The sequence below is a fragment of the Micromys minutus genome, assembly GCF_963924665.1.
Source record: "Micromys minutus genome assembly, chromosome: 9".
Classification (NCBI taxonomy): Eukaryota; Metazoa; Chordata; class Mammalia; order Rodentia; family Muridae; genus Micromys; species Micromys minutus.
The window spans coordinates 46,709,724-46,720,278 of NC_137978.1; positions in this window are offsets into that span (position 1 = coordinate 46,709,724).

The following is a 10,555-nucleotide window of genomic DNA, read 5'->3' on the forward strand; positions in this document are numbered from 1 at the left end:
CTGGACAACACTTTTTGGCCTCATGTCTTTGCTGATCTGTGTTTTACTGAGAGAGGTACAGTCTAGAAATTTTCTTGACATTCCTGTTGGCCCTGGTCTCTCCTCTGATCCTGCTGAAGCTGAGGCCTGGCTGTCCCTGCTAGTTCTTGCCACTGCTGTTGATTCCTGTTTGCAATCCCAGCTCTACTGAACTGGTCCGCTGGTATATCCATGACGTGTTTGTGAGTGGATGGAGCTGCTGATGCTGACTCATGAACTGAACTGCTGATTTCCTGTCAACACACATGATATTTGATCCTAAAAAACCATTTCTAAACATGTCTGTTAGGCAAGCACTCTGCCAACTAGGATACACACAGCCTCTTTTTACCCTTGTTTTTATTTGACTTGTTTTAAAGGTGAGTCTCACTCTGAGCCCAGACTGACCTGAAACTCACTATGTAGACCAGGTTGGCCTTGAACTTGCAGCAATCCTCCTGCCCTCAGCATCTCTAGGGCTGAGACAGACAGGGGGTCACCATGCCTGTCTGTTTCCTTGGCAGATGCAAATAGAAATATTCACTCCCCTTCACATCCAGTCTTCGATGGTTTGTTTGCTTGGCTCAGAGAGTGGCACTATTAGAAGGTGTGGCCTTGTTGGAGTAGGCATGTCACTGTGGGTGTGGGCTTTAAGACCCTCACCCTATGCCTGGGAAGTCCATCTTCTGCTAGCAGCCTTCAGATGAAGATGTAGAACTCTCAGCTCCTCCTGGACCATGCCTGCCTGGATGCTGCCATGTTCCTGCCTTGATAATAATGGACTGAACCTCTGAACCTGTAAGCCAGCCCGATTAAATGATGTCCTTATAAGAGTTGCCTTGGTCATGGTGTCTGTTCACAGCAGTAACTAAGACACAATCTAAACTTGCCTTTCTTTTTCTTGCTTTTCTAGTGCAAACCTTGTTTTGTTTTCTTTCTTTATTTTTAAGATTTATGTATTTATTTTATATGTGAGCACACTGCCGCAGTCTTCAGACACACCAGAAGAGGGCATCAGATCTTATTACAGATGGATGTGAGCCACCATGTGGTTTCTGGGAATTGAACTCAGGACCTCTGGAAGAGCAGTCAGTGCTCTTAACCTCTGAGCCATCTCTCCAGCCCCTGTTTTGTTTCTTACATGTCTCAGCAAACATGCTGGGCACAATTCTCATTGATTGAGCTTGCTGAACAGGCTCTTCATTCTACCAATCTCTGTGTTCTAACCAGCTAGAGCAGACTTCATGGTGTATCCGCATCTGGAGATAAGGAGGTAGGGTCAGGCCATCCAGAACTAGGGTTAGATTAGTACATTACCAAACAAAGTAGTCACAAGCTGTTTCCAGAAGACAAGGAAGAGGCTGGTAGGCAAATTCATAGCCGGTTTCCAGGATATTTGAGATATGGCTGATTCAGCTTGTCTCCTTGTCTGTTCGTAAGTAATGTTTTTCCATGCCTGTTTGAACCCCTCTCCAGCTCAGTAGGACTTTGCACCCATTCACTTCTACAAACAAACAGTTTGGGCCCAATTTATCAACTTTTCCAGGCAGATCTGTTTCTATAGCTACACACCCATCCCGTGGCCTAAGCCAATGGTTCTGTCTCTCAGGACCTCAGCCTGTAAAGGCAAAATCTACCTACTCATCTTCCAAGACCAGATAACCCACATTTCCCCCGCTTGAAGACTTTCTAACTTTCCCCTACTTACAACTAACCTCAGAATGCCTTACCTGCCTGAAGGCTCTGTCACCGCCTCTCTGTTAGTTGGATTAGATGTTTACTGTCTTTTTCTCCTCTGTGAGACCCTAAAGCTCTTGAAGGCAAGGACCATACTCTATTTATTCTTCCATCTGCATAAATGATCCTGGGTTATTTAATTAGTCTGTGATACTGGAGAAAGGCATCCATATCGCTGAGGTTTGGCTTGTGTAGGTGTGTGTGTGTGTGTGTTTCAGTTAGAGTTTTACTGCTGTGAACAGACACCATGACCAAAGCAACTCTTATAAAGGACAATATTTAATTGGAACTGGCTTACAGGTTCAGAGGTTCTGTCCATTATCATCAAGGTAGGAACGTGGCAGTGTCCAGGCAGACATGGCCACTAGAGGAGCTGAAAGTTCTATATCTGAAGGTAAACAGAAGACTGGCAGCTAGGAGGAGGGTCTCAAAGCCCACCCTCAGTGTCACACTTCCTCCAACAAGGTCATACCTACTCCAACAAGGCCACACCTCCTAATAGTGCCATTCACTTCCCTGTGCCAAGCATATTCTCACCAACACAGTGTGTGTTGGGAATTTAATTTGATGCAGGTTCTCCCATGTGCTGAGGTATCTATGCAAATACTCTACCACTGAGCTATATTTATTTCAGCCGGTTTATTCTTTTATGAAATAAGGTTGATGCTAGCTCTCTCCCCATTTGTTTTTGGTGTGTGTGTATGTGTGTGTGTGTGTGTGTGTGTGTGTGTGTATGTGTGTGTGTGAATTCTCAAGTGTGTGGACTAAGACACATAAATAATTTTAAGTTTATTTATTTATTTATTTTTGGTACAACATCTCATTATGTAGCTCTGCTTGGCCTGAAACTCATTATGCTGGCTTCAAACTCACAGAGATCCTCCTGCCTCTTCTCCCAAGTAGTGGGATTAAAGGCAGGTGCCACCACGCCTGACCTAATTTTTAGGCCTGTATACACTAGGCATGCCTTGATTGGACGAACGCTCATGTTGACAGAGCTGGAGTTCAAATGTTCTCTGGGTGAAGATTGGTAAGGACTGTTCCAAATGCCATTCTCAGTAGGAAACAGTGCCTGGCACACAGCAGAGGAAGCAGTGAGTGTTGCTAAATGCTTTGCTCAGTAGAACTGAATCCATTTCCGATTTTGCTGCCCTTTGCCCTGGATTGCTTAGGCCCTCTCCAGTTCACCCAGGAGGCTTCATCAGACCCAAAGCTCTCTTGGAGGGTCTCAGTTAACATCGTGGGGAGCTGGGTCTCATCTTCCAAGCATTCCTCTGAGGGTTGGAGGTAGAGGGTTGATTAGGGAGGGATAGGCTGGAAGTCCTAGATCTGACACTGCCCAGAGGTCTTTGTGCTGACCCAGAAAACTGCTGGAACTCGTTTCAAGAGAGCCGCTGCTGCCTGTTGGGGAAAGTGTTAGCCTTACCCTACCCTCCACCATGGTCCCAGGAGTCCAAAGTCCAAGGCTGCCCTTCTGTTATGAACGTAGTCCTCACCCTTTGCCTCCCAAGGCTTTCTTGGTATTAAAACCACTTCTTCGGTGTGAACCTCTTCACTCCACACTGTCTGAAAGACGCCTGTAGAAGGAGCCATGGAGGTGAGGTATGAACTCACTGAATTCATCTTTGCTCCTTTAGACAGTTTTCCCTGAAAGGGAGCTGGGAAGGTGGCCCAGAGGTAAATCACTAGCATCCATGTCAAACTGGCCTGGCTTCATTTGTGAGCCCCAGATTCAGTGAGAGACTCTGCTCTTCCCCCAAATATGATAGGGCCTGGAAAGATGGCTCGGAGGTCAAGAACAATTACCACTCTTCCAGAGAACCTGAGTTCAATTCCCAACACCTATGGTGCAGAGAGAGGGGCTCTCCAACACCAGTAACTTCAGATCCAATGCCTCTTCTGAGGGTACCAACGCTGATATGTGCACACACAGAGACACACACACATGAGTATATATATATATATATATATATATATATATATATATATATATATATGCATGTATGCACTACACACACACACTAAAATACAATATTTGCTTTCTAGTTACCAAGTGCTTGAGTCTTCCCAAGTATTGAGAACATCATGTGTTAATGTTATTTCATTCAGAAATTTTCCAGCCTTGGTGCCATTGACTTCTTGGACTGGATAATAGTTTGTTATGGGGTATGTCTTGTGTGACATAGAATGCTTAGCAGCACCCCTGGCTTTGACACAATGAAAGTCAGGAGGACCACGAGTTGGGATAAACAAAAACGTCTCCAGACCTTGTCAAGTGTTCTGACAGGTAAATTATTCATAAATGAGAATGACAGAGGTTTCTTTTCTTAATTTAATTTTTTTATTATTAGTGTGTGTGTGTGTGTGTGTGTATGAGAGAGAGACAGAGAAAATTGTGCACATCAGAGCACATGCATAGTGATCAGAAGACAACCAGGAAAAGGCAGTTCTCGCCCTTCACCAGGTGGGCTCTGAGCATCAGTCTCAGGTCAGTCTTGGTGGCAAGTGGCTTTTCATGCGGAACTATCCCATCAGACCTAATAACACCTTTATAGACAGACAGACAGACAAAGACACTATAGCCCTTGCTGTCTTGAAATTTTCTATGTAGACTGTGCTGACCTCAAAGTCAAAGAGATCCCCCTGCCTCTGGAATCTCTATGCCGAGTCTAAAGGTGTGTGCCCGCTACAGCTATCATAACTTTTTTTGACATTAATGATCACATTACCATTTCATAGATGAAAAGAAAATTAAACGTGTTATTAATGGTCGTCTGAGCGCTTGGCTCTGTTTGTTTATACTCTGCCCCATTCCAGATGGACTCACACTCGGATTTGAGGCTCCTCCGTCTGGTTCCAAAGTCCAAACTCTTTCCCCACCACTAGACTGAGCTTGATTGTCTGAGATCTGGCCACAGAACGAACAGGCAGCTGGGCAGGGAGAGAGGACTGGAAAGGAGCCAGCTGAGGCCACCGTCTCAGAGCCTGTGATTTTTTTTTAAACCTTTTTTTAAAATTACATTTTATTTATTCATTTTGTGGATGTGTGTGCATGACAGTGTGTATGTAAGAGGACCACATCCACCATGTGGGTCCTAGGGGTTTGATTTGTCAGGTTTGGCAACAAGGGCCTTTATTCAGTGAGCCGCCTCGGTAGCCGGAGACTGGAGTTTGTTGAATGCTGAGACCCAGCATTAGACCAGACATTCCGTTAACAACAGACGTGTGCTCCACATCTATCTGCTCAGTCCCGAGCCTCGGGGCGTTTAGTAAACAGGAAAATGAGATAGGCACACAAATAAATTTAGATTAAAAAATAAAAATAAAGGCTTGGAATTGAAAGGAATTTTACAAGGATTAAATGTATTCTGGGAAGGGATGGAAACCAGAAAAAATTCCCCCTCCCTTTTTTGTGAGACAAGGTTTCAGGTAGCACAGGCTAGTCTCAAACTCAGTATATAGGCAATGATAATCTCTAACTTGTGATCCTGTTTGCATATGTCAAATGTTAGGGTTGCCAATCTTCATCCTCTTTCACATAAATGAGGATCTTAATGCATGCTAGGCAAGTACTCTAACTAAGCTAATACCCAGCCTGAGGTTTCTTCCTATTAATCAATCAATTGGTTGGTTGATCTTCTATATATATGTATATATATATTATGCATATGAATACACTGTAGCTGTCTTCAGACACACCAGAAGAGGGCATCAGATCCCATTACAGATGGTGTGAGCCACCATGTGGTTGCTGGGAATTGAACTCAGGACCTCTGGAAGAGCAGTCAGCACTCTTAACCACTGAGCCATCTCTCCAGCCCTGGTTGGTTGATCTCGAACTCACCCTATGCATTAGGTTCACCCCCAACTGTATGATCTCCTGCCACCGTCTCCCAAATGCTGGAACCACCAAAGTCTGACCTGGATTTTGTTTTGTTGTTATTGTCTTGAGATAGACTCTCTTATAGTCCAGTCTGCCCTTAAACTCCCCATCCTTCCATTTCTGCCTCCTGGGTGCTGGATAAGAGGCTAGTTCTACCATGTCTAATTCTATGCATGCCTTTCCTTGAGTCAGGGTCTATTTCTGCTGTCAATCATCCTGACTCAGCCTCCCAAGAGCTGAAATTGTGGACCTGAGCTACTAGATCCAGGTAGACAAACCTTTTTAGATGAGAGGTGTTTTGTTTTGGTTTTTGTTGTTGGTTGGCTGGCTGGCTGGCTGGCTGGCTGGTTGGTTATTTGGTTGGTTGATTGGTTGGTTGGTTGGTTGGTTTTTGAGACAGGATTTTTCTCTCTGTGTAGCCCTGGTTGTCCTGGAACTCACCATGTAGTAGACTGGGCTGGGTCAAATTCTCAGAGACCTGCCTGCTTCTGCTTTCTGGGTGCTGGGATTAAACCACCACCTTGAAGATGAGAGGCTTTTAAACAGTGGCTCATTAAACCATCTATAGAATGAAGCAAACAAAACCAGCTAGAGTGACTCTCAACTGTAATTCCAGAATTTGCAAGGCTGAGACAAGAGGATCATAAGTTCTGGGACAGCCTAAGCTACGTAATAAGATTCTAAATAAATAAATAAGTCTTTCTACTCCATTCCCTCTTCTAGTAAATATCGACTTTGCAATAAACTACAAATCCCCATTCAAGACTTCCCAGCACTCATAGGACAAAGGCTAAAACAATATTTTTGTTCAGGCTTGGCTATAAAAACATGCTGGCCAAGGCACTCGGCCCCTAAGCTATATCCTTAAGCCAAAGTCCAGAATTTTGAGAGGCTTGCCCAGGTCTTTTCCAGCCTGGGCTTTCCTGTCCTTCAAAGCTGGCTTTCTTTTCTAGATCTCTAAGGCTGGGTCTGGTAATAACACTTGGGAAACAGAGACAAGAGGAACTGTGAGACTGTCTCAAAAAACATAAAACATTCTCTCAGCCAGTTCCTTTGCCCACTTTTTCCCTCTTTCTGCCCCAAGGCCATTCTTATCCTACAAATCCAGGATAGGTTGTGCTTACTTCAAACTCCTTGGACCTCTGACTCTTCCCAGGACTCATCATGAGTGTTTATATGAAATGTATCTTTCTGTTATGGACTCCATGGCCCCATGAGGATGCTACTGTGTTTGTCCAACTCACCATTGTTCTAAGAACATGTAGCTGTTGGGCCAACCATAAGCACTCAAGCCAGCATAAACAAAAAGTGTTGTTGTCGTTGTATTATTTTTAAAGACAAAGTTTCATGGATTTAAAGCTGTCCCTGAACTCACAGTGTAGGTAAAGATGACTATGAATTTCTGACCACCCTGCTTCCACTTGGCCTATTTCAGGCAGTGCTGGGCACAGAACCCAGAGAGAGCTTCTTGTATGCTTAGGAAGCACTGTACCAAGTGAGCTACATCCCCACCATCCCCCAACATTATTATTATTATTTTTTTTTTTGGCAGAGAGGGGAAGATGAGGTTGGCCCGAGTAGCCCAGACTCAAACTCATGATCTGCCTTAGCTCCCCAGGTGCTAACATTAGGCTCCTGTCACCAGGTCCGCTAAAATGAATTTTTGGACAGATGAATTTTGACTCAGAAATGCAACAGAAGCTCAAGCCATCCCTGCTGTTCTGAAGTAACAGGAACAGAGATGATCTGGACTTAGAAAGGAGAGAATTTCTGCTGCTAAAACCAATAAAAAATTTTTTGGGTTTTTTTTTTTTTCCCTTTGGTTTGGTTTTTGTTTTTTTCTTTTCAGGACCAGAGGCAGACAGACTTAAGAGAAGCTAGAACTCTCTGGCTTTTCTCCAGAGAGAGGAAGTGACTTACCCAAGGTCCTTAGCCATGGGAACAGAAACCTAATCTGATTTACACACCTTCTGCCACTAACCTCAGGACAAGATAAATTAAGGCAGGGAGATTGTAATCCTAATAGTTGGGAGGTAGAAGCAAGAGGTTCAAGGCCAGCCTCAGCTACATAGTAAATTTAAGACCAGCATGGGCTATATGAAAACCTGACGTGGGAAAAAAGAAAGCGGTGGGAGACATCCAGAGGCCTGGCAAGATGGCTCTGAAGGTAAAGGCACTTGCTGATAAGCCTGAGGACTTTAGTATCATTCTGGGGCTCCACGTAGTAAAAGGAGAGAAACAACTCTCTCAAGTTGTCCTCTGACCTGTGAATGTGTGCAAATGTGTGTGCTCTTGTGTGTGTGTATGATTGTGCACATAATGCCTTAAAAAACAAAAAGCAAATCTACTTTTTTTTTTTTTTTTTTTTTTTTTTTTTTTTTTAGTGTATGTGTGAGTGTCTGAATGTGTGTGTGTTTGTGTACCATGTGCATGCCTGGTACTGGAGGAAGCCAGAAGAAAGCACCAGATTTCCTGGAGCTGGAGTCGTGAACGTCCAGATAGCTTCTGGGATCGAGTCCACGCCTTTACAAGAGTAGCAAGTTCTCTTCTCCACTGAGCCTTTTCACCAGCCCCCCCTTGAAACAATTTTGTTTTGTTTTAAGACAAGGTTTCTCTGTGTAGCCCTGCTGTCCTAAAATTAGCTTTGTAGAACAGGCTAGCTCAAACTCACAGAGATCTGCCTGCCTCTGCCTCCAGAGTTCTGAGATTAAGGGTATGCACCACCATTGCCCTGCAAAATGACTTAAAACATTTTTTTTTTTAATTTATAAGTTAAAAGAATAATTTTAAAAACAAAGGAAAAATGAAGGCAGGAAAGTGTAGGACTGTGGCACTCCATCTATAAGACCTCAAGCAGGTCCTTACCAAGTTGTAAGGACCTTTTCCCCATCGAGAGTAATAGAGCATTTGGGGTATCCCTGCTCAGAGGTGGACGGGGCTGTTGAGAAGTTGGGCTGCAATGTATCTCTAACAGACCCAAAGCTACTGCTGAAGCTGGGGTGATCCTTCCAAGTTCTTTGAAAGAGAGACAAAAGGGACAGACCTCCCAAACACTTTTTAAGAGACAAGCTCTTGGGGTTGGGGCTGTAGCCAGATTGACAGCATCACAAAAGCCTCGCGCTCAATCCTTACCACCACAGGAGCCTGGGGTGTGGGTACAGTCCTATAACTCCAATGCTGTGAATGTTCCTTTCTTGGCCCACCAGCTCCTACCTCTGCTGAAAGTTCTGCCCATTCTTTCCTCCTTTTCTCTTAGGCCATCAGCTTTTAATTAAACCCATCAGAAGGTGAAACGGGGAGTGTTTACAAAGTACCCAGGCAGGAGATGATCCAAGAAAAATAAAAATACCAAAGTCTGGTCTGCTCTCAACTCGGCCGGCACCAAATATGCAAAGACAGTCTTTCCACAGTGCACAAAAATATCCCAACGCAGTACTCAAGGGGCAGACACAGTCTCTCTTACGTAAGGGGGTTGAAGCCCTGCCTGAGGTTACAAGATCCTGTTTCAAAACAAGAACAAGGAAACATGGTCTTTCTCTGTAGCCTAGGCTAGCCTTTAACATGCTCTATAGCCAAGGCTAGCCTCAGACTCACGATCCTCTTGCCTCAGCTTCCTGCAACCTGGGGTTATAGGTGTGTCCCACCATCCCCAGCAGACCTCAAAACACTCCTCTCTCATCCAGTACTCATTAGAAGCTGACTTCCATCACCTGGATGGGACAAACCCATCAGCCAAGGTATTCCCCCTCACCCCACTGCAGTTCCAAAGGAGGGACTTAGTTTAAATATTCAGGAACTGACACTCTTAATGGAGCTGGGAGGGAGGAAGGGGACTGGTAGCACAGTCTGTGTGCATAGCTAGAGGAACGTAGAGTTCTCCAACCAGTCTGTGGAGACCTCGGCTTCCAAGAAGGTACTTCAGTGGGTGGGAAAGTGCTCTCTCTCTCCAATGTGCTATAGCTGCTAATAGTCTCACTTCCCTGGAAGAGAAGTTCCTGCTCCAGCGTTGGAGAAATGCTCACATTTCTCTTTTGTGGTGCCAATCACAATTGCAATGTTAACTCATTAGTTGAGTAACAATCCTACACCAGTCTCCTCTACTTGCTGGCAAATCCCAAGGGAGTGGCTTTTTTTTTTTTTTTTTTTTTGGTCCTAGGATTTACTCCTGTATCTCCAGGGCTCTGTACATAGTGAGTGAGCAAACACCAGAACAGGTGTTAAAGATGTAACTTCTTCAGCTCCGCCTGGTCCTCCAGGGGACTTGAAGGTGTGAATTTGTTCAGCACGTCTTAGTCTCCAATCTGCCTGCCCTGGGGCTCTGTGGACTCTGAAAGAGGCAGGAGGTTTTCTCTGCTCCTTCTCCTGCTCAGGATCAGCCAAAGGACAAAGTGTTGCAGGGTGTTTGTTTTTAATTACAACAAAACAATTACAAAAATTGTAAAGTCAAACAGACAGGTACTGACTAGTACCAGGCTATGTTGCGTCTGGATCTAGTTCTATTGATCGCAGGACTGGGGAAGAGAACGGCCAAGAGTTCAAGTGGTCAGGATTTCAAGACTGTTTAGCTACAATGAAAGGTCGAGGCCTCCATGGGCTCATGAGAACACCACCCTCTTTTCAAATAAAATAAAATAAAATAAAGAGGAAGAAAGAAAAAAAAAAAAAAAAAAAAAGAAGTCATAGCTGTCTTTCATAAACTCCAAGCAGGCTAGTTTTGCCCAGACCCTGAATTGTTGGCTGCAGTAGCTTTAAAACAAATTCATTACACACAAATTGGAGTTGAGTCTTTGAAAGTTTTCAGCTCTGTGTGCTAATTGAATAAAACATGCTTAAAAAAAAAAAATTCAAGGGCTGGAGAGACGGCTCAGCGGTTGAGAGCACTGTCTGCTCTTCCAGAGGTCCCGAGTTCAATTCTCA